General features: G+C 45.1%; 1 protein-coding gene across 8 annotated transcripts in view; it reads left to right on the forward strand.

Annotated features, from left to right (window-relative positions):
* LOC115087047 (interaptin-like) overlaps window positions 1-27,005 on the forward strand; it is a 179,879-nt gene that overhangs the window by 46,532 nt on the left and 106,342 nt on the right. For all 8 annotated transcript variants that reach the window (XR_003855412.1, XR_003855411.1, XR_003855410.1 and 5 more), the window contains exon 2: window positions 16,543-16,684. The gene's annotated coding sequence lies outside the window, so the exon portion shown is untranslated. The remainder of the gene's footprint in view (window positions 1-16,542; window positions 16,685-27,005) is intronic.

Consider the following 27,005-nt stretch of genomic DNA (forward strand, 5'->3'; position numbering starts at 1 on the left):
TCTTGGCACACGCTGTAGGGAAATGGTTAGGTTGCAGAGAAAAGCGCATGCAACATTGATTAATAAATCCTCTACATTTCCAAACTTCACCCGCGAAGCATGTTGGAGCAGATAGAGGTACTGTAGTCTTGACCGTCACTTCTGGCGGTGTAACTTCTTTACCTGCGGCAGTCGGTGAATTCATCTGGGCGTGTAACTGATTAAAGGCAACAGTCAAGTTGTCCAACGAATTCTGTTGTTCGGAGATTCGCTGGGCCAGGCCCGGAATGGCCTGTAAAGCGGTGAACTGAGCAGAATCCATGGAGTTAGCAATCTGTTATGGTTTTGAGGTGTTGGAGTGGATTCTTGGGTACTGCGGTGATGACCACTCCCATGGGGAGGAGCCCCGAGAGGAACTGCAGTACTAGGCTAGACACTATACACGCAAACACAGAGAAGATGGTTTTATTATACAGCTTGATGGCTCTGCCCGGGAAGCGGGCAGCAGTGAAGATAGCCCAGTGAAGCAGTCCAGGAATCCTCAGCAGAGGAGACAGTCTCTCACTTCGAGGAATGGTAGGCAGCGCGGCATAGCAGGAACATGTCCCGGATGTAGAGTGGAGCATTGAAGTTGATGACAGACTGAGAGGGTTAGTACTCACTGACGCTGAAGCTGTAGTGAAGGTCCAGTCAGGCAGAAGTTGATCAATGGCAGGCACCAGATTAGGGAGAGCAGGCCCTCGAGGAGAGAGTACCCGATGTCCCAGGATAGGTAACTGAAATAGATAAGAAGGGCCCCCGAGGAGCAGGTACCCAGGTTAGAGAGAATACTCCAAAGGGCAGAAAGAGCTTCCTGTTTCTGCTGGAAGTGACAGAGCAGCTTAGACCGGAGGCATTCCAATCCAATCCTTGCTAACTTGGTTTGTTAGCAAAAGCAGGGCAGGCTAAATACCAGGAAGTGATGATGTCACTCGGAGGGGACGCCCCCGGGTGGCCGCCATGACGTGGATATAGACATGGGTGGCGTGCGCGCCCGCATCCTAGGAAGCCCTCAGGAAAACATGGTGAACACCGTCACCGATGCTCATCCAGGGACGCCGGAGAGAGTGGCATGAAGACGCGGCAGCAGCCATCTTCCCAAGGCTTGAGGAGAGAGAAGGAAGAAAGGTGAGGCAAAGAGGTTGAAGCCGTCTGAGACCGACGGATGCAACACTATTTATTTATTTATTTATTTATTTATTTATTTATTTAAAGGCTTTTTTATACCGGAGTTCATGCACTAGTGCATACCACTTCGGTTTACACAGAACAAGGAACAGAAAATTACATCAAACAGATTGAACAATTAAACAAATATACAATTACATCCAACGATTGGGTATAAATAACATGGCTAACTTAGTAGGAACTTAGAGTTTGAGGTAAAGGAGAGAAATAGTACCAAGTGGTAACAGAACAATGTTAATAGCTAAATAATAAATATAAATAGTAAATACAAATTCTTATAATAAATACAGGTGCTTACAGATTACAGTCTTCATGAAAAGTTTACGTCTACAGAATAGGGTTAAGTAAATAAGAACTGGTGGTTATTTCTATAGGAGTGAAGACTTCAAAAACTGAGGTTACATCTGGATTAAGAGGTATTGGTGTAGCATGCTCAAATATTTAATGATTTGGAATTGTGAGACCAAGGATAAAAATTAGGAGTTGTTTGATATGATTATAAAAGCGAGAATGATTCCGTGTGCTCAACCCTGAGGAGCGGGAAGAACTGAGAGTCTCTGTATAGCACGGAAGCACTGCCCCAAGAAGCAGGGAAGCGCGGTCTCTGTATAGCACGCTGGCACAGCCCCGAGGAGCGTGGAAGCACTGAGATAGAACTCCCAAGTGATAAAGGTGTTCCAGGGGCAGCCCCGAGGAGCGGGAAGCCTGCAAGGTAGGACTTCAGGAGGGCGCAGGGCCAGCCCGAGGAGCGGGGGAGGCCAGGAGACCAAGTCCTCGTAGAGTGCACACACTGGCCCCCGAGGAGCGGGTACCAGGCAGAGTCCAAAGTCCAAAGAGTCCGATAGCGTAGTCACATGAACATGGAGGCAGGAGCTTGTAGAGACGTAATGGAATTCGTTGCCAAGTTGGCTAGCTGAGGGCAAAGGTGGAGCTTAAGTACCTTGATCCAATGACATCATCAATCAGGGCCACCCCCGAGGTTCCTGCCGAAGAAGCTTCAAAGGAGGGCCCGGTTGCGCGTGCGCCTAGGAAGGCCCAGAGTCGATGTGGGTGGTGGCGGCGTCTCTGCCGCCATGAGGAGCCATGGGGAACCTGGGGGTGGAGACTAGCCTGCACCGCGAGCAGGCCCAGAGAGGGAAGTAAGATGGTGCAGGATGTGAGTAGTCGCAGCCGTCTGCGACCAACGGTCATAACATTTGGTTATTGGGGAAAACAAAAATTTTGTGTTAAAAACAAAAAAAGAAATGGGGAGGGCGGCAGCACAGCAGTTTTTCACATAGGACAGCAAAAATGCTAGCACAGGCCCTAGCTATGAGAAATCATAAACAGTGAATTTTGTATGGCATGTGGCAGAGATTGTTTCCATGGCCCAAACTGAAGGGGTAATAGAGGGGAATGATGTTCTCCTTATTAAAAAACAAGCAAAAAAATCATTCCCTTTGCTCCCACAGCAGTAATGATAATGGCCCGGCACAAGGATCTGCCCCTGTAGGTCAGAAACAGCAATGGTAGTGAGAGGCCTGGCTGCATACATTCCAACAGCAAACTGCAGGGCCAACAGCCTGCACCAAAGGGACGTTAAAGGAGCATGTACATGCTGAGAATCCCTGGGGCAGCTGTACCTCATCTGCTGCTCACAGTGCTGGCTGGTGAAATTCGGCACAGGTGCTGTTAGTAAAAGTAGTGGCAGGACTTCCATGGGGAAGGTTAGCATGCATGTGTTTGTTTTTTTTATTTATCTCTTGATGCATGCTGTCAGCCCTGCAGTCTACTGTTCATGCCTACTCATTCTTCTGCGCTTCCAACCTGCACCTCAGCAACAGGTCCCCTGCTGTGCTTTGCCTGCAATGCATGTTGCTTCTCCTGTGCCTAGTCTTGCTGTTCCTTGCCTGCCTTGTTGTCTCTCAGTCTTGTCTTGTCCTGTCTGCCTGCTTTGTCTTGGTTCCCGAAGCCTTGCCTTTCCTTGCCCTTCTCACATGGCCCAGTCCCTCATTACCTTTCCCCTGCTTGTTCCAATCAGTCTTGGCCTGCTTCTCTTGGTACTGCCACCTGCACTGACCCTTGGTTTTGACCCTGATATTCTCTGCACACTGCCAGCCCTGACTAGAGCCCGCACCTGGATTCTCTAGCCACTCACGTAAATCTTGCCAGTCCCTGGCTCTGACGGACTCAACTTGTGGTGCACAGGGCTGATACAAGTGAAATTTCTGTTAAGTCCCAGTCAGGGCATGTCTGCCAGCTGTTGGCATGGACCTAGTAGGTTTGCCTGCTAGGCTGCGCCAACCATGCCACAGCACAAGGGCTCACTACCGTAACGTCTAGGTTACATAAAAGATGCTTTTTTGGCTTTAATAGTTTCTTTAACAGCATCATGTAACCATTTATTTATGTTGAGCATTTCTAACCCACTAGTTCTAAAAATATATAGGGTAGAATTTTATTCATACACGCGCAGGGTACAATTGTGCGTGCTACCCGGCGCACACAAATGTACACCCGATTTTATAACATGCGCGCATGGCGTGACCAGAGTTAACTGTCCACGTATAGCTTTAAATATAACCAGCTAGCCATTTAGATGGATAACTTTTCAATTATCCATCTAAATGGCTTTTGATTATCATCCTCTTTGCTTATCAAGAAGTTCAAAATAGGCTATTCTCATTTATAGGCCCAAAGTTGGGGAATGCCTTAGATACAGGATTGCAGAAGAGAAAGAATTTACATTTTTTAGAAGGCATTTGAAGGCTTATCTTTTTAAGCAGATATATGATAAATGATTTTATGTTGTTTTGTTTTGAAGTTTATTATGGGCCTCATTTTCTAAAGTATTGCAGGTCTGCGATACTTTAGAAAAATGCGGTAATGAGGGGCGGGGGGCCGAAACGGGGGGAGGGGGGCGGTCCTGCGCTGCCGGCATTGCACCCAATAACTCCACCATAGAAGGTGTAGTTATTGGGCGCGAAATAGGCAGCGAAAAGGCCCTTACCTTTTCGCTGTCCGCACCGTCATCGCAGAGTTGGCCCCGGTGATGCCCCGACTCCTCCTCTTCCAGGGCCGACTCCGCCTCGATGTAGGTAGCGCAGGCGTGCGCTACTTTCGCTAGCTATCGCAGGCTTGCGCTGTTAGCGTAAGCCTGCGATAGCCTTGGAAAATAAGGTCCTATGTTTGTAAATATGTACTCCACACTGATCATTTGCTTGGATGATGTGGCTTAGAAATGCAACAAATAAAATAGATAAATGAATAAATAGTAAGTGCTTGGACAATGGTTGTAAAAATCCAGTGACGCTAGAAAAGGCTTCATATGTCTAATCTCTTTTAATTTTAAAAAGGCTGTGGTCCTTAATTTGGATTTTCATGGAAAGCTTTTGATCAGAAAAAAGTCCCAAATTGTGGACTTTGGTGAAAACGGGAAAATCATCCACCCTTAAAGACAGCTGTCCAAGGGGACATAGGTGAATGACTAATCTGAAAAGCTTCAGTTTTTCGTAGATTCAATGTTAAACTATTTTTTCCCTTTCAATCTACACTGCAGAAGCACAGTCAGCCTCTAAGACTAAAGCAAGGGTGAGGGAGGATCTTCATGATTTAAAGGGAAAAAAAAGCTGGATATCATCAGCATAAATAATATATAGTACACGTAAAGAGGCCAACAGAGAGACAATGAGTGGAAACATTTTTTAAAAAGATCTAGCAATAAAGCCAAACAAATCTTCGTAGAGATGGTTTTCCAGGAAGAACATTGGGTCCCTAGTTGAACCTGTTAGAAAGGTTCACCTGGGGTCCAATGACCTGTTAGAAAGGACTGAAACCATGGTTCAATCTGGCGACCCAACCCCTGGGCCCTAAGATGATCCAACATGATGAAATATCCAAAATAACACTCTCCTTATCGAACTTTAACTACAGGGAGTCCAGCAGAGAGATCAAAAGTATCTCAGTGCTACCTTCTTGCAAAAACATAATTAAATCTTAAAAATACCCCCATTCTCCATAAAATCCTGGTGTTGTTCAAATTGTTTGATCTTCTTTTGACTCTCTAACTTGTGGAATATATTTTATCTGGGCTTTTAAGATATTTTTAAACAATATCCGTGCCTTATACAGACTTTTAACCCTCACAACTGTGTTGCGTCTGTCAGTCTCAGACGGCTGCGCCCTCTGTGTCTCACCTCTTTTTTTTCTCTCTCTCCCCTCTCCTGTGGACAAGATGGCTGCCTCCGCCTCAGCTCTCCGGCATCTCCGGACTGGCATGGGCGATTGCGTTTGCCATGTTGTCACTGAGGCCTCCTAGGGCAAGCGCGTGCTGCCCTCGCTTTTGAATACATCATGGTGGGAACCTCGGGGGCATCCCCACTGCATGACGGGTACTTAGCCTCCGAATTCCAACATTGCTACGAGTTAGCAAGGATTCCGGTCCAGCTAATTTCGACCGCTTCTGAGACGCTCGCAATGAGTACCTTCTCCTACGACCCTTCAGGGTGACGCTGATTCCAGGAAGCTCTGGGTACCCGCTCCTCAGGGGCCCTGCCACTCCTACCTACCCTCCGGGGTTTCTCGGTCAGCAAAGACGCTCAAGGTACCCGCCTCTCGGGGGCCTTGCTTCGCTTCTATCTCCTCTCCAGGTTACCCTGCATAGAAGGATGCCTAGGTACTCGCTCCACGAGAGCCTTGCCGCTCCTGACTTCTTCCTGGGCTATCTGCTCCTCATGACCTCGGCACCAGCGCTTCGGTCTGCCTCTCTTCCTTCACTACTATGGAAGCCCTATCCTTGACAGCATTACCAGCCTTGTGAGTACCTCATTCTTCAGTCTCTCTACCTTGTCTCATCACTGACCAGATTCTCGGGATACCCCATTCCGCGGACCACTACCAGATCTGTCATTGCTGGCTTCATCCCCTGTGACCGGGTTCTCAGGTTACCCGGCTCCGCGGACCACTAACAGACCCCTCACTTCCCAGCATCGGGTGAGACCTGCTCTGCGCCTATATCTGCAGTGCCTGGACTGAACACAGTCATCAGAGACAAATCTAACAGTACAATCACAAATCTAACAAAGACAAATCTAACAAAGACATCTAACAGTACAATCACAAAAATAGATTAATTCAATTAATAGATACAAAACAATCTATGCATAATAACCTGCACAATTATAAGACATCTAAACCATAAAACATGACCTCACAGCTTCTTTCAAATTACAGCTAGAATCCATACCAATCCAGAAACACACAGCAGAAAGCAATATGCTTGCTGTAACCAAAGCGTGAACAAACAACTAAGTCTTTATGTGTTTTCAGAAGCTGAAATAGTTTGACTGTAGGAGCAGTTCCAAAAGAACAGCATTTCACAGAGTCAGAGCAAAGAAACTGAAAGCCCTATGCCTTGTCTGAATCTGTTTCCTCCTCCCCAGAGCTGGAACTGATAGTAGAGCTTTTTGGGATGACCTCAATATACTTTTTGGCATATAATAAACCAGCAACTCCTTTAAATAATGGGGCCTATTAGAATACAAACATTTGAACACCAAGGACAGAATTTTGAAATTTATCTGCCATTCTACTGACAGCAAATGAAGCTCTTTCAAAATTGGTGAAATGTGATCTATGTTTTTTGTGCCAATCAGCTGTCTGGCAGCAGCGTTTTGGAAGAGCTGAACTCTCCTCAGACTTTTTGATGGTAGCACCTGATAAAGAGTTGCAGTAATTAATCCTATCAAAAATCAGAGCATGAATCACAGATACCAAAATCTTTCTTCCCCTGTAATGGGCACAATCTGTGGACCAAGTGCAAGGCACAAAAAGATGATCCCAATACCAATGAAACTTGTGAGTCCATTGATATCCTGAAGTCTAATTGAACTCATTACTATTTCTTTGGTGTAATTCTTCTCCCCAAATAGAAGGCTGACCTGCTAATGGATGCTATGCAGGCCCAAGCAGGAGGTTGCAGCCTCTATGTTCTAGGGAGGGGGGAAGGGGAGAGAACATCTGTTTATGTGTGTATGTATATGTGAGAGTAAGCATGTGTTTGTGTGTGTAAGAGCCAACATAAGGGAGAGAAAGAATGTGTGAGAGTATGTGTGAGTAGATGAACATGTGTATGTGTTGGAGAGTGTGCGAATATGAGTGAGGGGAAAGTTTACATCTCCTCACCTCCCCCCCCCCCCCCCCAAACAATTAATCCATGACAATCTCAAGATGACTGGAAATCAAAAGTTCCCAGGTATGGAGATTGGGGGAATTTTTAAATCCTTATTTGTTTTAATTATTGTGTTATTTGATGTGTTTCCTGCTTTGAAATATTATAATTTAAGGAAATTTTAACATTTGTTGATGAATTTTTAATTATTGGATATTCTTTCTTGAAATATTTATTCATTTTATAAGTATGGATTTACTATCATGATGTTTTAAATTTTATAGTTTGATGTTTTACGTGGCATGATGATGTTTATGTTTTTCCAATATTGCAATGCATAGAGTCTGGCTTGTTGCGGATTCCAATTCAGTTTTTGTCTACACGTTTCTGTTTATATTTTATGATCTTTTTTATTCTGTGTTCGGTGAGGGTTTGTCTGTATTCTGCATGCGTGACAGAGGTGAAATATTCTGCTAGTGTATAATTTCTGGGTCCCAAGAAGCACAAAGGTAGGTGATCTATAAAAGCCGTTAGGAAATACAAAGAAGATAGATGCCTCTGTCTTTTTCAGTTCCTTTATTGAAGTGGAGCATATAAGAATACTACAGCCCAACTCTGGCCGAGTTTCACCGTTCTCACAACGGCTGCCTCAGGGGCTAAAATCAAATCATATAAAACATTGTTTCAATAAACATAAATACAAAACTAAAAGTTAAGAACTTTTTTAAACTTAAAAATTTTTTTTTTAATTATTTTTTGTTGATTAACAGCATCCTAAAATGGTGACATATAGGATAAAACAATATTAAAAATCTTCACGGTTTATCCCTTGTCCAACAGAATCAAATAACATTTAACTTATGGAAACAATGTTGGTTTTGAGTAATAATACAATTTTCAATAAAATTTACTGAAAAGATTTTTTACCTTAGATATTCATTCATGGACTCGTGATGGTAAAACAAGCCGTACGCTTGGTTTTCAATTTTATTTTTGTCTATGTAATCCGCAAAAGTATTAAATCTATAAAAATGTGCATAAATAAAAATAATGAATAATTTCAATATTAATTATCAGTAATAAAAAATATATTCAAAACAACTTAATTGTGCTTGTATGTAGACTGACCTTGTCACTTATACAGTGAATCATATTCTTGTGAATACATTGCGTCTATTAGCCCCTAGATTTGAAAGATGCAATGGTCATATACCGCGACAAGAATAATTAATGCTTATGATTAAAAAATCAATAAATTATGTTCATAATACACGTTGTGTGTTACTTAGAGTATATTATATAAAACGTGAATAAATATGAATAAGTGTACAATTGTGTGAAGAATAAAAATTAAATAAATAATATGATAAATAATAAAAGGGTTTGTGTGAAAAAAAATGTTTTTATCACTGATGAGCAGAACACATTTGTTAATTATATTGAAACACTTGCAGTATGTATGGGAATGGCATTGCATATTTACGAGGCATTAAAGATTATGCTAATGTACCATGAACATGAGAAAAAAAATGTTTTAACACACAGTGCATTTACTGAGCTCGTTAATATTTATATCTCACAGCGAGAAAACAGTTATGCATTGAGAACAGAAAAACATCTTCTTTGCCCAAAGTTGAGTACTTATTTAACGTAATCATAGCACATATATAAGAACTGCTATATATATATATAAAATCAAAGCTGATTCAATTGCTACATTCTAAGGGCCAGATTTTCAAAGGGGTACACGCGTACCCCCCGAAAACCTGGCCGAAGTATCCCCTGCATGCGCCGAGCCTATGTTGAGTAGGCTCGGCGGCGCACGCAAACCCCAGGATGCGCGTAAGTCCCGGGGCTTTCCTGGGGGGGGGGGGGGTGGCATGTCAGGGAGCATGTTGCGGCGGCGCGCAATTTGGGGGCGGGGCTGCGGGCATGGTTCCGGCCTGGGGGCATTTCGGGGGCGTGGCCGAGGCCTCCGAAACGGCTCCCGGGCCTGGGAATCCCCCACCGGCGGCCAGCCCGGCATGCGCAAGTTAGGCCTGCTTCGGGCAGGCGTAACTTGTACAACAAGAGGTAGGGGGGGTTTAGATAGGGCTGGGGGGTGGGTTAGGTAGGGGAAGGGAGGGGAAGGTGGGGGGAGGCGGAAGGAAAGTTCCCTCCGAGGCCGCTCCGATGCCCTTGTCCATCCTCATACACAACTGAATAAATAAAAATCAATCAATATTAAATTTTTAGATGACATCTACAAGCGATGAAGATACACATTAAATAGGATCAGGGAGAGTACAGAACCCTGTGGCACTCCACATCCTACTGAATTGAGTGGATAACAGTCTTTTCCCAAAGAAACTTTCTGTTTCTAGCCACCAAAAAAGATGCAAACCAATCCTAGGCAGTCTGGAAATATCTGCTTCCAAAAGGCTTCATAGAAGGTTTCTATGATTGATGGTGTTGAAAGCTGTGGACAAGTCCAAGAGGATAAGAATTTAATTCCCCATCCATATGGCCACAAAAACAGTTTCTGTTCCATGGCCTATATGAAACCCAAACTGGCTTTCATGCAACCCAAACTGGCTATCATGCAAAATGTCAGCCTCATCAAAAAATTGCTGCAATTAATTGTAAACTATCTTCTCTACAATCTTCCCTAAAAATGGAGATGTTAGAGATTAGGCAGAAATGATCGAGCACTCTTGGATCAGACCCTTGTTTCTTTAATAAGGGTTTGACCATGGATGATTTCAGGGATGAATGGTAGAACATAACTACTGGCTAATGAGGCATTCTCAATGTTATCTAGCCAAGGAGCAATCAGTTCTGTGTTGTCTTTGATAAAATCTGGATGGTAAAAGGTACAGTTAGTATGTGGTGGCCTTCATTCTCTTCCAAACAATCCAATTCCCCCCAGTGATAGGTCTAAAGAAAGCCAAACCAGGAGAATCTCTGGGATCCATCAGGCTCACTAGAACCTCCATCCCACCCTCTTTCACGTCTAAGGGCATAGATTTTGGGCTTGCAGCTGGTAATGAATTCCTCAGAAGAGCCAAGTCAGTGGCCATAGGGCCCAAAAGTATATAATTGTTTAATTGGCCTCATGGGGAGGCAAGCCCTTGAAGAATTTGAAACAGTTTCTTGAGCCTATTATGTGACTCAGCTAGCTGCTTAATAAGATAATGTATTTTAGCCTGTCTGATTGCTGCCATATACTCCTTAATCTGCACTTTACAGAATTGCACATTCTGGGCATTTGGTCTCTTCTGCTGTTGATGTTCAAATTGCCTAACCTGGTGCTTAAGCAGATGTAAACCATAGAACTGACTTAAATAGCCTAATTTTGGATGACTCATGTGTTAAGGTAGTCAAAACATCTGCAGTTCAACAATCCAAACTTTAACCTGGAGGTTAACCAAATCTACCATTGGATCAAATTCAGATAAATCCACCTCCCCAAAGACCTCCATGCCTGTAAGATCATGCATATTCCTCACTTTGCAAAAATGACTCTGCTCCAGAAGTCATTGACTTCTGATCTATGATCTATGATCCATTCAAAACACAGGATCACAAATAATACAGTTATTAACAAAAATCTTCATATCTAAAATCTAAATTGAGGTTATGTCCCCCACATAGGGGTGTGAAATTGTACTAATTGGAATACATCTAGATCCTTCATGTTTACAAGAAATCAATCTCCATCCCAGCTGATGGAGCATCTCCATGTACATTAAAATCACTAACTAAAATCAAATTGCAACATGCAATCTTTTTCCTACAACAAATTCTGACAAATTTTGAAGAGTTGTGGCACTCTATAGGCAACCAGCAGCCTTCTCCAAGATCTTCATTCAAAAGAATGTTTGAATGACAGCCCTGGAGAAGAAGTCACTTAGGGTAATGGTTGCATACTCCCCGCTTATTCTTCCTCCAGTAGATTATGGAAAATAATGGATACTCCATTCCCTAACCCTGTGTAACCTTTTAAGACCTTGCAATGTATAAACCTACTGGATAAGCTTGAGACCTGGTCATCATATCCCTCTCCTTTGCCCAAGTTTCTATAAATCATAATATTCTCAATTTAAAATCCTCAATTAGACTCTGAATCAGAAATTTCAGAACTGATCTGAAATTAAGCAGCCTAATAGGCAAGGCAGAAAAAGCCACTATGATGAGGCCTTTAATATGGCAACAGCCTGTAGATACCTCTTACGATAAGCCTTAGATTGCAGAGGATCATGCCTGTTGCAGATCACCTCAAAAGTATTCCCTGCAAGCTAGCACATTATTAAATTAGGAAAATGCCAGGTACAATCTTAACGTTTTCTCAGACACTCTTGAAAGGGGCTGCTCCCTTTGGTAATGGCCTGCCACTGGCATCAGACTCAGCTATGAAGGTCCATCCCCAGATATGACAATGGGAAATGGGCAGGGCTTCAGTCCCCAAAGCTGGCCTCAGCCAGTACAACAGGAGCCATGGTGAAAATACATGCCTAGTTGGTGGAAGCAGATTACAACTATACAAGTCCCAGCACTCTCTAGTAGAAATTGTGAATAAAGTGTGGTCTGCAATTTTCCCAATGAATGCAATATTGATTTACAGCCTCCACTAAACTTGAGCTTTTAGGTACTATCCAGGAACCTCCTCAATAGTGATTTATTACACCTAGGATTCCACAGAAATAATGAGTACAAAGCTTCCCAACAGTTCACTCTAAGGTTTACACAAAGGAGAGGATAAAATTACACGTTGGTAAGCCTCTTCAGTGGTACCTCTAGGGTCCTGTACATGGAAATAGGAGCATTTCTGAGCATGTAAACATGGAAGTTCTGGATTATGATCTTCTATTCAGAAGCCTACATTTGTTCTCCAGAACTTCCCTTCTGAATTTTCCTATGTCATGGTTCGCACATGTTCCTTGATAGCCAGCTTCTCCCCAACATTCACGCATGAGATCCACTACATTTGCACCAAGCAGGCAAATTACCAAGTGACCATCATGGCCACTGGCCACCCATGTATTTACCTTCCTGATGATCGAATCACCAATAAAAACTGCAATCCTGTTCCTGTCTTCTTGAACACACACTCCTGGAGATGCATCCTCGATGCGGGAGATGACATTGCTTTGAAGGCAGGTCCCAACTATAGAATCACTTCCTGCCTTTCCAAGTTTATGCTTTCATTTGAGGTGAAATTGCTCTTCCAAAGCAGCACAAGGACTGCCAGAATAGAAGTGGGTCCACTGTACTATGTCCATCCTCTGTACACCTGTTTGTCTGCCTCAGCTCTTCTGGTTCTGCCACTCTAGCCTCCAGAGACCATATTCATTCTATGACCGCTAGATGCTCCTTGAACTGGGTGCACACATATGAACTTGCCCTAGCTTCTTGCTGGGGGATTTCTGGCATAGTTTGCAAATACCTTATTGCACTCTCATATCATGAACTAGAACAGTGAACATGGATCCCCTGAAGAATGACTCACTTTGAAACATGGCCACGTGGGGATGAGAAGTTGTTTTTTGAAGTGAAATTACCAACAAAGAAATTATTGCGATGTTGAAATACTTTGGGATTGTTTAGTGATGAGAACTTACAATTTGTTTTGAGAACAAGAAAAAAGTTTTTTGAAAAAGGTCAAATTTGAATGATTTTTATATGCAATAAAACATTTTAAAATTAAAAAATCAAAGATAATATCAATACTCTATGGACTGTTACAAAATTATGGTTGGTTGGTGGCATGATTATAATAAAGCAGTCAAGGTAACCCGAATGGTACCAATAATGACCAAATATGAAACTACCACCTCCTACTTTCAAATAAAGAGTCAGCCAAAAGAGTATTGTAAAGTTCCATTTGGGGTGAGGTGAATCTTTTGATTTGATTTCTAGATCAGAAGTAGGCATGAAGTAGAACAGGAGTAGATATATTTGTATATAATGGAGGCAGTGCGTACAAATATATCTCATGTATAGTCATTGGGGATATGCGGAAACCCAGACTTGTTTGTGGCACTCAAGGCCCAGAGTTGCCTACCCCTGTTCTAGAACTTTCTTTCCACTGAAAAATGTGATGGTTACTATTTGGCAAAAACCTTAATATCTAGAGATAATATTTCTTCAGAGTCTAAAAGCACAAGGGTTGAATCAAGCCCAATATAATGTTTTATATCCTTCCATGTTTGAGTTATTTTGTATTGGTGTTAGTATTGTGCCCATGCAAGGTGTTTTCCTTTTTAGTCTTCCAACTATGTCTTTGGTCAAACCCTTGGGTTCCAGGGGCCAGCAGGGCTTAGGTATTAGTCCTAAAAGGAGCAGTCAGCTGGCGTCAAGACTTAGGCAGAGGTCAGGGCAGGCAGCAAGCAACAGTATCTGACTCCAAGCCAAGGTCAGGGCAGGCAGCAAGCAATTAGTATGTGGGCCGAGGCCGAGGTTGGGACAGGCAGAGAGCAGTCAGTGTCTGAGTGCAAGCTAAGGTCAGAGCAGGCGGCAGTCAGAAGAGTAGTCCATGTCCCTAGCAGAGGTCAGTTCCAGGAATCAGACAGAGATGGGTGGACAAGACAGATGAGGCACAGCAGACCGACAAGGCAGAAACCAGCAGGGCTAGGTAGAACAAGGCAATGAAAACAACAAGCAGGGCAAGGAGCAAGGCAGGCACAGAAACAAGGAGACGAAGCACATGGAAAGCAATACTCACTGCAAGGCTGCAGGAGGACCTGTTATTGAGGCACTGGTTGAGTGCTGAGCCAGAGCTTATATACCCGGTGCCTGTAGGCATCTGGAGGCACTGTGTTGGCTTTCCCACCTCGGGCCTTTTAAGAGACCACAGATAATGCACGCCTAAGGAGGCTGGCACAGCAGTGTGGCCTAGGTGGCAGTGGCCTTTCTCATGGTGTCAGGAAGGGTACTGGTGGCATCTCAGCTGCTGTGAGGCCTGCCACAGGGGTTTCCTGCAGCCGGTGAAGCATTACATGTACTCAATCTTGTGTGTGTTACAAGATAAAGCAAATAAAAGAGCTCCACACACACACACTTCTTATCGTAGGGAAAAATACATAGCTGAACTTGAAACCCTAAATTATGCATGATAGAGTTAAATTAGCAAAACTTTCAATACAGTTGGTGAAGGTAACATACTGGTCACCATATTAGAGGCTGGCAAGGAACATGTTTCACTGTTGCAAAACTGGCTACACAGTGGGGGGGGGGGGGGGGGGGGGGGGTGTTCACCTTATGTAGAGAAAACTGTTAGAAACATTGAAACATGGTGGCAGAACAAGATCATACAACCCATTTTGTCTGCCCATCCATACTAACTGCTCAGCTCTATAATCCCTGCCACTCCTTCAGAGATCCCCTGTGTTTGTCTCATGCATTGTTGAATTCAAATACTGTCCTAGTCTCCACCACCTCCCCTGGGGGGCAGTTCCATGCATCCACCACTCTTTCTGTAAAGAAATATGTCCTAAGACTACTCTTGACTCTACTCCCGTTCACTCTCATTCAATGCCCTTGTTCCTGAGCCTCCTTTCCATTAAAAAAGATCCACCTCCTGTACATTTAAATGTACCTAGCATACTTCCCTATCCTGTCTTTCTTCTAGGGACCAGGTATACATGTTTAGATCTTTAAGTCTATCCCTATACACTTTACAATAAACACCACTGAGCAATTGTAGCAGCTAACCTCTGGACCAACTCTATCCAATTTACATCCTTATGAAGGTGCTGTCTCCAGAATTATATAATGAAGTCTCATCACGGACTTGTACAAGGCACTATCACCTCTTTTTTTTATTTATTTTTTATTTATTTAGCGTTTTTTATATACCGAGGTATAGCAGAGTTGCCTTCACTCCGGTTTACATTATAACAAACCAGTTACATTTAAATTTGACAGATTACATTAATCTTTAATTAAATTAAATTAATTAATTTAATTTAATTTAATTTAATTTAATTTAATTTAATTTAATTAATTAATTTAATTTAATTTAATTAAATTAAATTAATTAATTTTTCTCCTGGCCTTTCCTCTTCTTGTGTCCCTAAGAATCTTTCTGGCTTTTTCTGTCACCTCTTCCATCTTTTTGGCAACCTTCAGATCATCAGATATCACCCCCAGATTCCACTCTTGTTTCAATGCTTAGAAGAATTTTACTCCATATACTGTACCGCTCCTTTGGATTTTTTAGCCCGAATGCATGACCCTGTATTTTTTAGTATTAAATCTTAGCTCCCAGACTCTACAACAATCTTCAAGCTTCTATAGATCCCTCCTCATGTTCTGCACACCTTCCTAGGTGTCTACCCTGTTGCAGATTTTAGTATCATCCAAACCAAAAAGACAAACCTTTCTTGACAGTCTTTCTAGAATATTGATTATAAAAATGTTGAAAATAACCGGTATGGCACACCACTAGTATCGCCCCGCTCCTCATAGTACATATGCTGTCATCAATCGGAAGCAACAAAAGGCCTTTTCAGTATAGTTAGCAAATGCCACCAGTTAGTACAAGAAGCTGGATGACAGCAGGAATTGCAGTGCTATGTAAGGAGACAGACCCATTCTCCACCATATCTTGTTCCACCAGGATGGCAAAGAAATTGTTTCAATGGCTTTGTTATTGTTAGCATCTGATGAACTTTTCAAAGGAAAAATATAGAGATGTGACTTTTGTGGTTTTATTATACAAAGCATAGAGTGATTATAACAGAAGATTTTGAAACAAATTAGTGGGTAGGTTTACATGGGAAATTCACAATAAATTATATCATAAGCTTTAAAGTGAAAGTTTCAGAATAGGTGTGACCAAGAAGCAGTTCCTACTGGAAAAGTTAAGTATTTGATTCCAACTTACTTTGGATTAATTTACATTTTGTTTTTATTCCTTCCCTTTCAATAGCCTTTTGGACTGTCATTGTGGGTGGCTGGCCCTGTTACCCCACCATAGTTATAACTCGACTTGTATGTCATTAGAATAGTTCAGATGCAAATTATTAAGGAGTGCAATAAGCTGCTTTCTTGAACCAATCACAGAGCAGATGGGAAAGCATGATGCTCTGGGATAGGCTCCCCAGGGGAAGCAAAAGAAGTGTTTCTTTCATGCCAAGTCCTAAATCATGGAGAAAATTGTAATGGTAACCATGCTAGCTGGAACATTTGTTTGTCTTGGATGCCAGGTACCAGGTAATTTGAAGGCAAATTTGCAACCAGCTACCAATTGTCAGCAGGAATGACTGTGGATCAGGAGTGGAACATAGAACACCCCTACACCCCAGGCAGATCAACAGCAAACTGGCAGATTTCTGTGTGTGACAACTGGTAAGCACCTGGTTAGATTTTATTTATAACCAATTCTTTATTTTCCCTCCTTAGATAGTAAAATTGTACTTACTTTTTCTCTTTTCTTAGAAAGAATAACCTGAGGAAAGACAGTGAGACAGATAAAATTGGGTTTGAAGCAGTCATTTGTTTTGTTTCTGTTGCAGTATCTTATATTAACATTTGGTTGATTAAGGTTTTAGATATACAAGAGATATAAAGAATATTTAAATTGTTAATCAAATCATCAGAATAATGTAAAAAGAGATGGGTGTACTTTGAGTGTGCGTAAAACTAAGGATGACTTTGGATGATGTGCAACAACAGAATGTACAGAAAACTCAACTTTTAGCTGAGTCCTCACTGGATAGACAGAAATGTTGTTGGGTTTGAGGCATAGTGTGGACTCTTAGTCGCTGTGGAGATGATTCCTCCCATGGGGAGGGGCCCCGTGGGGAACCACAGTGATAGAAAGCAGACACTGGAGATGGAAAGCTTTATTGCACTGCTGTAGATAGATGGTAGCAATGCAGGAAGAGATGGCACTGAAGTCCAGCAAGGTGCCAATACTTTCAGACAGCCTCAGATGGAAAGTCTCACCCAGATGTACAAGGTTGGTAGTGTTCCGCAGAGCGGGATAACCCGAACCCGGTGGGTGGAAATGGAGAACTGGATCATAGTGATACTGAAGAGTAGTGCAGGAATCCTCCTGGTGGTTGGTAAAGGTGGGACCAGCGGTCCGTGATGCAGGATACCACTGAGCTGGATAGGCTCTCGAGGAGTGAGTACCAGGAAGCGCAGCTGATCCTGTAAGATAAGAAAAGACCCCCAAGGAGCGGTTGTCTCAGTTAGTAGAAGTAGACCCCGAAGGGTTAGTTGGAAGCGAGAGGCCCCAAGGAGCGGGTGCCTAGAACTTCTTCAGGAGCGAATACCCCAGAGGGTAGCGAGGAGTCTTAAGTGTGCAGCTTAGAAGCGGTCAGAGTAGCTAAATCGAAGTCTTTCCTAACTCGTTTGTTCTGAGCAGAGTGGAGGCTTAAATACCCGGTGGTAGAGATGTGAATCGTGTCTTCGATCGTCTTAACGATCGATTTCGGCTGGGAGGGGGAGGGAATCGTATCGTCGCCGTTTGGGTGTTTAGAGTATCGTGAAAATCGTTAAAATCGTGAACCGGCACACTAAAACCCCCTAAAACCCACCCCCGACCCTTTAAATTAAATCCCCCCCCCTCCCGAACCCCCCCCCCCCCAAATGCCTTAAATTACCTGGGGGTCCAGCGGCGGTCCGTAGCTAAATCGGGGGAAGGGGGAGGGCAGGAAAACCGGCACACTAAAACACCCTAAAACCCACCCCCGACCCTTTAAATTAAATCCCCCACCCTCCCGAACCCCCCCAAATGCCTTAAATTACCTGGGGGTCCAGCGGCGGTCCGTAGCTAAATCGGGGGAAGGGGGAGGGCAGGAAAACCGGCACACTAAAACACCCTAAAACCCACCCCGACCCTTTAAATTAAATCCCGAACCCCCCCCCAAATGCCTTAAATTACCTGGGGGTCCAGCGGCGGTCCGGAACGGTCTCCTGCAATTGAATCGTGTTGTCTTCAGCCGGCGCCATTCTGCGCCGCCATTTTGCAAAATGGCGGCGCAAAATGGCGGCGGCCATAGACCAACACGATTCGACTGCAGGAGGTCGTTCCGGACCCCCGCTGGACTTTTGGCAAGTCTTGTGGGGGTCAGGAGGCCCCCCCAAGCTGGCCAAAAGTCCCTGGGGGTCCAGTGGGGGTCCGGGAGCGATCTCCTGCCGCGAATCATTTTCCGTACGGAAAATGGCGCCGGCAGGAGATCGACTGCAGGAGGTCATTCAGCGGGGGTTCCGGACCCCGGCTGAACGACCTCCTGCAGTCGATCTCCTGCCGGCGCCATTTTCCGTACGGAAAACGATTCGCGGCAGGAGATCGCTCCCGGACCCCCGCTGGACCCCCAGGGACTTTTGGCCAGCTTGGGGGGGCCTCCTGACCCCACAAGACTTGCCAAAAGTCCAGCGGGGGTCCGGAACGACCTCCTGCAGTCAAATCGTGTTGGTCTATGGCCGCCGCCATTTTGCGCCGCCATTTTGCAAAATGGCGGCGCAGAATGGCGCCGGCTGAAGACAACACGATTCAATTGCAGGAGGCCGTTCCGGACCGCAGCTGGACCCCCAGGTAATTTAAGGCATTTGGGGTAGGGGATTTAATTTAAAGGGTCGGGGGTGGGTTTTAGGGTGTTTTAGTGTGCCGGTTTTCCTGCCCTCCCCCTTCCCCCGATTTATGATTTTTTGACGATAAATCGGGGGAATTGGTATTGTATCGTGGCCCTAACAATTTTTGATGATTTAAAATATATCGGACGATATTTTAAATCGTCAAAAAACGATTCACATCCCTACCCGGTGGTAATAACGTCATACGGTGGGGACGCCTCCGAGGTTCCCACCATGACGTGTAGATAAGCGTAGGCAGCGTGCGCGCCCTAGGAGGCCAAGGGAAGGAGCATGGCGGACGGGAATGCCCATGCTGAGTTGGAGGCGCCGAGGGTTTTGGCACTTAGCACCGGAGGCACCCATCTTGCCCATGGATGTGGAGAAAGGCAAAAAAGAGGTGAGGCAGAGTGGTCGCAGCTGTCTATGACCGACGGATGCAACAAATGTATTATATTTGCCTATATTACTTCTAATTATTAAAGCTAGATTATATTGCAACAGAAACAGGACTGATTTTGACAGTTTAAAGAAAAATGTATTTCTGAAAAAACAGAAGAGCTAGCTTGAAAATACCCTCTCCTTTTAATTTATCTGCTATCCCCCCCAAATTAATACCTTTTCTCTGATTTTAAATATTTATTTATTTATTTATTTATTTATTTATTTAGGATTTTTATATACCGACATTCTCGATACAAATATCAAATCAAGTCGGTTTCCATAGAACAAAACTGTCGCGGTTAAGGCGTTACATTAAACAGGCGTTACATAAAACAGGGTTTCTGAACATAAGAACATTAATATTAAATATTAAATAGACAACAATAACTCGTCAAAATAACGTGAATAAATGTAGGGATTAGCTAAGAAGGAGGGTAGGCTATGTAGGGATATACAGGTAACAGAACAGTGTTGATGGGCATATACAAGAGTAATGCATGAGCTAAAGAACTGATGCATCAGCAATGATACTGTTTAATGTTTGCAAGGAATGACAGTTAATGACCCTACCAGCAGTGGTATGACTGCATCAGGCTTCCAAGAAGGCAGTGGGGTAACCTATATGGAGCGGTGCTGACGATGCAAACAACAGTGGCAAGACTGCATCAGGATTCCAAGAATAGCATTGTGCTAACTTTCATAGAGTGGTGGTTACAAGCTTGACAGCTGTGGTATGACTGCATGGGATTTCCAAAAAGGCACTGGGATAAAATCAAAACTTCAGTGAGCATGGGGGACGGGGCATTGAATGACTTCATTAGTTTTGGTAGCTATGTGAATTATTAGAAAACGTGGTAATAAAACATAGGAGGGTGAATTTAGCTTTGGCCTTATAAAAATCATAGAGAAAGATGAAGTCTGACATGGCCTATCAGCATCCTAGGGATTGTTATGGAGGGCAATGGCAAGAAAGGGCTGAAAGTTCAGGTAAAAGACACGGACAGTAGGGAACTGCTATTGGTTAAGCACAGGAATTTAAATTTAATGTAAAAAATGTATATTGTACTATTTGCAGCAAGCTGCTACAGGATGGATTATAGCCACAACTGGAGAAATTACTTACCTGATAATTTCATTTTCCTTAGTGTAGACAGATGGGCTCAGGATCAGTGGGTTAATGCTCCCCTGCCAGCAGATGGAGACAGAGCAAGCTGACATTACAGTATATATAATAGGGATGTGAATCGTGTCCTTGATCGTCTTAACGATCGATTTCGGCTGGGAGGGGGAGGGAATCGTATTGTTGCCGTTTGGGGGGGTAAAATATCGTGAAAAATCGTGAAAAATCTAAAAATCTAAAAATCTAAAAATCGCAAAACCGGCACATTAAAACCCCCTAAAACCCACCCCCGACCCTTTAAATTAAATCCCCCACCCTCCCGAACCCCCCCCAAATGAGTTAAATAACCTGCGGGTCCAGCGGCGGTCCGGAACGGCAGCGGTCCGGAACGGGCTCCTGCTCCTGAATCTTGTTGTCTTCAGCCGGCGCCATTTTCCAAAATGGCGCCGAAAAATGGCGGCGGCCATAGACGAACACGATTGGACGGCAGGAGGTCCTTCCGGACCCCCGCTGGACTTTTGGCGAGTCTCGTGGGGGTCAGGAGGCCCCCCACAAGCTGGCCAAAAGTTCCTGGAGGTCCAGCGGGGGTCAGGGAGCGATTTCCCGCCGCGATTCGTTTTCGTACGGAAAATGGCGCCGGCAGGAGATCGACTGCAGGAGGTCGTTCAGCGAGGGTTCCGGCTTACCTTATCTTTTCCTGCAATGTGAGAGATCGAGATCATCTGCAGATGACCTTCTGCTCATTCCCATGACACTGAGCCCTAGTGGAATGAGTCCTAACCTGAGTAGCCAATGGCTTTCCAGCATCCACAAAGGTGGCCTTGACCTCCTTAATCCAACGAGCTATGGTAGCCCGCGAAGCTGGAGTGCCCTGCTTGCTCCCACCATGGAGAACAAGTAGGCGATCAATCTTTTGAAAAGACTCAGAGACCTCCAGATACCTCACTACAAGATGCTTAACATCCAAGGAGCGCAAAAGGCAAAACTCCTCTGCATCCCTGACCTTATCCAGGGATGGAAAGGAGATGGACTGATTCAAATGAAAGTCCGAGACTACCTTGGGCAAGAAGGATGGAATAGTATGCAGCTGTAACGCATCTGGAGTCACCCGAAGGAACGGCTCCCAGCAAGACAAGACCTGCAGCTCAGAAATCCGACGCGCAGAACATATAGCTACCAGGAACACAGTCTTCAAAGTCAACAACTGTGAGGAAAGGCTACGCAGTGGTCGGAATTTAGGGCCCGCCAAAATGTCCAGTACCAAATTAGACTCAACAATGGAACCGGTAACCTCAAGGGAAGCCTACGGTGCTTTACTCCCTTCAAAAAACAGACCACATCAGGATGAGACGACAAGGAAACACCATTCACCAGGCTTCTGAAACAGGCAAGAGCCACAAACAGCACCTTCAAGGAATTAAGGGCCAAGCCTTTATTCAGTCCATCCTGCAAAAAATCCAAAATGAGAGAGATCTTAACTGAACAAGCAAGAACACCCCGCTCCTCACATCAGGCCTCAAAAACTCTCCAAACCCGCATATAAGCCAAGGAAGTGGAGAACTTGCGAGCGCGGATTAAAGTGGCAATCACCACAGAGGAATAACCATGCTTTAACGGGCAAGCCCTCTGAAGGGCCAAACTGTAAGACAGAATCGCGTCAGATCCTCATGAAGAACTGGTCCCTGCTGAAGCAGATCCATGTGCGGCGGAGGATGAAGGGGGGGCCTCCACCAGGAGTCATTGCAAATCTGCATATCATGGACGCCTGGGCCAGTCCGGCACCACCAGGAATACTAGCCCCCTGTGGCCTTCGATCTTGCAAATTATCCTGCCTAGTAAGGGCCATGGAGGAAAGGCATAAAACAGTTTGTCTTCAGGCCCACAGGTCTCTCCTATGAAAGTATAAGCAAGAAACCTTCGCATTTCAAGAAGTTGCCAGCAGGTCTAGGAACAGAAGGTCCCAGCAATCCACAATTAGCTGAAAAGCCTCGGCTGACAACACCCACTCTCCTGGGTCCAGACTCTCCCTGCTGAGAAAGTCCGCTCTTACCTTATCTTTTCCTGCAATGTGAGAGATCGAGATCATCTGCAGATGACCTTCTGCTCATTCCATCAGCTGGTCTATTTCCTGCGACACTTTTTGGCTCTTGGGTCCTCCTTAGCGATTGATATAGACCACCTTCGTTGCGTTGTCCGACATCATGTACATAGCTTGTGTTATAATTTGGCTTGGTTGTGAAACCTGGATCGTGATGAGAGCTGACTCCACCCACAGGGAGGAGCCCTGTGGGGACTCACCACGATAGGCGTAGCCTCAGCAGTGAAGGACACAGAGAGAAGCGAGGTTTTATTATCATCAATGAGGAGGTATGCTCGTAGAACGGGCAGTAGGACACAGTCCAGAGTAGAGGTATACCCAGAGATGGTATCCGGTAGTGGCCCGCAGGGCAGGGTACACCGGGGAATGCTTTCTCCAGATGACACTCCTTGTAGAGTAGATCCGGTAGTGGCCCATGGAGCGGGGTACGCCGGGGAATGCTTCCTCCAGATGACACACTTAGTAGAGTAGATCCGGTAGTGGCCCGCAGCGCGGGGTACGCCGAGAATCCACACTGTAGATGACGAGCGTTGCAGGAGGAAGCAGAGCTGGGTAGATCTTGGTACTCACTCTGAAGTGTAGAAGATGGTCTTGCTGTGGCAAGCATGGTAATGGCCCGAGGCACGGGGAACACCGGAGGTTCTGTCAGCAGAGATGGTAGTAGCGAGAGTAGATGGAGACTTCAATAGGCTGAGAGTAGATGGAGACTTCAGTGAAGAAGGCCCTCCGAGGAGCGGATAGCCGGAACACGTCAAGGCCCCTGAGGAGCGGGTACCTAAGGCATTCGTACAGGAACTCAGGAACAATAGCGAGAAGTGAAGCTTCTCCAATGGAGTGGAATTCAGCAGGAAGGAAGTCCTTACTAACTTGTAAGTAAGTGTTGCGACTGTCACTGCCCAACGTCTCCACTACGCCCACCTTACCGCTTTGGCGACTCCCTCTTTGCCTGTTGGAAGTTTGGCTGCTGCCGCGTCCTCTTGCCGTCCTCCTCCTCCGGTGTCCCCGGACTGGCTAGACGCAAACTTCCATGTTTCCCTGGAGCCTAAGGGTGCGCGCGGCGCAGCCCCGACTGAAGTACCAGCAGTGGCGCGAACCTCAGGGGCATCCCCCTGAGGTGATGTCATCCGCACCGGATATTTAAGGTCTCTGAAATCGCTAACTGGACGAGTTAGGAAGGGGATAGGGTTACTCTACCTAAGCTACTCTGCCTCCTCGGACTTACCAGGGGTACCCGCTCCTCGGGGGCCTCGCTTTCTTTTTTGCTTTTCAGATCACAGTCTGGAACCGGTACTCGCTCCTCGAGGGCCCTTGTTCCTGGACTTGCTACTGAATTCACTTCTGCCAGGAAGTCATCGCTGCCTACAACATCAGTGAGTTACGTTCTCTCTCTCAGAGCGTTCCCTGCAACCAGGTACTCGCTCCTCGAGGGCCTACTTCTTTCCAGCTCCTGGGCTGCTTCCAAGAAACTATTGTGTGAGTGTTACCATCAAGGTTCTGTTCCTGAACTCTGCATTCCCTGCCTACTCACTGTATTCAGTTTCTCTACAGCTCAGTTATCCAGGATCACTGTTCCAGTATCTGAGGTACTACAGCCCAGCTGGGCACTTCAGCTCACTACTGCCACCTCTGGTGGTTCAATATACTGTTTAATAAAAGAACTAGTGTGTGTCTGTCTCCATACTCTGAGCCTGACTAGTAGTCCCTCTCAGGATCTTCCCCCGGAGGTGAGGTCATCTGCTACCGGCCCAAGGATCCACCCACAACTACCTCAAACACTAAAAGTAGGAAAGTCCGTAAGTCTAAAATACACTTGCGGGTGATGTCATGCGGAGGGGACGCCCCCGAGGTTCCCACCATGACGGATATATGAGAGGGCCTGGTGCACGTGTGCCCTAAGTAATCCCTGATTCAAGATGGTGAACGGGATCGCCCACGCCGTCCCGGGGATGCCAGATAGGTCGGCGTTTGGAGGCAGAGGTCGTCATCTTAGCCAGAATCGCTGATGCTGGGAAAAAAGAAGTGAACAACAGAGGGTACAGCCGTCTGCCACCGGGCACAACAGCTTGATTCCATAGCCTGTGGCTGAACTGCAAGCATTCCAGCCATACTGCCTGGGCCTCCAGGTGATTTATGTTCCAGCGGGACTCTTTGGCATTCCAGCACCCCTGGGCCATTAACTCCAGACAGTGAGCCTCCCAACTGTAGAGACTCGCATCTGTTATGAGTACCAACCAGGCCAGAGAGGAAAAGGGAACTCCCTTTCTCAGATGATCCTTCTGCAACCACCACTGTAGGCGGAAGCAGGTTTCCATCAGCAAGTGGAGCTGAACCACAGAATCCTGAGACTATAGGTTCCAACAAGATAGCAGAGAGCCCTGAAGAGGACGCATATGTGCCCTTGCCCACGGTACCACTTCCAGGGTAGCTGCCATCAAGCCAAGTACCTATATGTAGGACCACACCGTTGGATGTATGGTGTTCATCAACTGATGCACTTGACATATCAATCTCTGGATCCAAACTTCCGGTAGGAAAATTGTCCTGTCCCATGTTGAACCAGACCCCCAGATACTCCAGTGACTGGGATGGTTGAAGATTACTCTTCGTCAAGTTTACCACCCAACCAAAAATGTTCTGGGAGCAGTGGCTAGACCAAAAGGCAGCACCCGAAACTGATAATGGTGCCCCAACACTACAAAGCATAGAAAGCATTTGTGTTTCAATTGGATGGGAATATGAAGGTAAATCTCTGACAGATCCAAGGAGGTCAGAAATTCCACCGACTGCACCACCATTATTATAGATCGTAAGGTTTTCATTTGAAAATGAATCACCTTCAAATGATAGTTGATTCTCTTGAGATCCAAAATGGGACAAAAGGAGCCCTCCTTCTTGGGCACAACAAAATAAATGGAATATCGCCCCATTCTTTCTTGAGTCATGGGCACCGGAACCACAGCCCTCAGTCTGAGGAGCCTTTGAAGCGTGAACTCCATTGCCTGCTTCTTCTGTGGGGAGTGGCAAAGGGACACCATGAAAAACGTCCCGAGGAATACTGTGAAATTCCAGTGCATACCCTTCGCATATCACCTCCAGGACCCACTGGTCCGATGTGATCTTGACCCACCTCCAATAAAAGAGATAGAGACATCCCCCTATTTCCTGTTCTGGAAGGTGGGTCGGCAAACCTTCATTGGGAAGTTTGGGAAGGTCCACCACTCAAGCCCACTCCTCTCTTGGGCTGCCAGGGACGAAAGGACTGAGACCTACTGAAAGCCGAGTCTGCTGAAAGATCATCCCTCTATAAGGACAAAAATGCCTGGAACCCAAGAAACAACCCCTCATACCAATGGGGCACTGTAATTGATTCTTATCCTCCAGCAACCAAGGCACCGGAGACTCGCCCCACTTACTGGCCAGTTTCTTCAACTCGCTCCCAAACATGAGCGAGCCTTTATAGGGCATCTTGGCAAGATTGGCTTTGGAAGCTGTGTCAGCTAACCAATTTCACAACTAGAGTTGATGCCTGGCCGCTATCACCAAAGCCACTCCTCTGGCCAAGGTCCAGTCCAAATCACAACCTGCATCTGCTAAAAAGGCAGCAGCAGGCTCTATAACCACTCTGGAATTCCCTCCAGACTCATCAACCTCCTGAGAGAGAAGCAGATAAGATCTCGCCACTAGGGTGCAACAGGAGGCAATCTGTAATTTCATTGCCACTGCCTCAAAGGCTTGCTTAAGAATAGCCTCAATACTTCTATCATGTATCAATCCTTCGGAGTACCCCAGGGATCCTCTCTATCCTCTACACTATTTAATATCTATATGCTCCCTTTATGCAGAATTCTATCAGGCCTCGGTCTAACACATTTTATCTATGCCGATGATGTTCAAATTTTAATATCGATCCAAAAGTCCATTGACCAAACTCTTAAGCTCTGGGACATATACCAATCCGCCATTGAAAAGGTATTAACCCAAATGAATCTTTCCCTAAATACTAAAAAAAACAAATCCTATACATCTCACCTAAATTAAGCAAGACAAAAGAGCTTGAAATTCAAGAAGCAGCCAAAAACTACCCCATCTCCCTAGAAGTACGAGATCTAGGGATTCTTATAGATTGTGAATTCTCCATGAAATCCTGCGTTAAAAAAATCATAAGCGATGGTTACTTCAAATTAAACATACTCAAAAGATTAAAACCCCTCCTATTCCCAAAAGACTTTAGAACTGTCGTACAGGCACTTGTCTTATCAAGATTAGACTACTGTAACTCACTATTCTTAGGCCTTTCCGCAAATATCACAAGACCATTTCAACTTCTGCAGTACTCTGCAGCTAGACTCTTGACAGTTACTAGAAGATCCGAACATATCACCCCAATATTAAAAGAACTTCACTGGCTGCCGGTCAAATACAGGGCC

The sequence above is a fragment of the Rhinatrema bivittatum genome, chromosome 3 (genome assembly GCF_901001135.1).
Source record: "Rhinatrema bivittatum chromosome 3, aRhiBiv1.1, whole genome shotgun sequence".
In the NCBI taxonomy this organism is placed as follows: Eukaryota; Metazoa; Chordata; class Amphibia; order Gymnophiona; family Rhinatrematidae; genus Rhinatrema; species Rhinatrema bivittatum.